Source organism: Danio rerio, chromosome 9 (genome assembly GCF_049306965.1).
Source record: "Danio rerio strain Tuebingen ecotype United States chromosome 9, GRCz12tu, whole genome shotgun sequence".
NCBI lineage: Eukaryota > Metazoa > Chordata > Actinopteri > Cypriniformes > Danionidae > Danio > Danio rerio.
This window is the reverse complement of record NC_133184.1, coordinates 12,769,280-12,770,383: the sequence shown is the minus strand read 5'-3', so window position 1 is coordinate 12,770,383 and position 1,104 is coordinate 12,769,280.

Sequence of the window (1,104 nt, the reverse complement as noted above, 5' to 3'; positions counted from 1 at the left end):
ATAGTCTGTTTGTTGAATTTAAGTTACATTACATCTACATGCCAACTAATTCTCATTAGATTATAAGGAGACTGTTACATTGGGGTTTGTGTAAGTTGACATGACATTTCTTATAGTCAGTTAAATAACTGTTGAAGGAGCATGTTAACAGATATTAAGCAGACAGTCTACTAATACTCAAGTGGACCATCAAAATCCTTTAAATAGAAACCATTTGTGGAGCTGATTGAGCAGAAGTTAAAGAGTTGGATTAAAGAACCAGCATGGAGCTTAAGGTTGGAGGAAACAACCAAGGCATACAAACACATGACGATGAATGGCTACACAACAGGCACAGGTGAACGCAATCATTGGACCAGTGAGTAACCATACAGGAGCAAAAGGAACTAGATTTAACAAAACAATTCAAACAAAAACATGAACCAAATACAACATAATGTCAGTGTGTTTATGATACGGCTCTTATATTATGGTGGCAGGTGTGTTTGTAGTAGTTTGCGTGCCGAGTTGCGGTACATTGTTGCTTATTTCTTACTTTGAAAATACCTGCTGCTAGCTTTAGGCAAAATTACACAACTCACTTGCATACTGAGGTCCAATAGAGAGATGCAAAATGTTTTGGTGCTGTTAGTTTTATATCAGCACTTTCAGAATTGTTAGCCAATCACATCCAACGGCTATCGTTATCAAATTAAAATCATGTTAACAATATTTTCTCCTAAACATTTCTATATCCTCTTGTTTCCCCACCAGCCAGACACATGAGGGTGTTGCTGAAGACATGGGTTGATGGGTTGAGATGCAGGTGAGGAAACGATTGACTGAAGGGAGATTTCCTTGACAAGCGCTCCTCGGGGTATAGTGCTCATCACAGCGATCGAAAAGAGCGATGCAGTTCACAACAAGAGCAACCCGACACACACATGTACAGCACTGGGGAATTCCTCAGGACACCTTTAAGACAAGAGATGAGAGCTGGAAAAAGCTTCTCTCTCCCTCCTGTGTGCTTCATTTGCTCCACCTATCCCTCTGTTTAAGGTCGACCCCTCCTTTCTCCAGCTGACTTATTCTCATTTAAATGTCTGCGGGGTAAAACACCTCTCC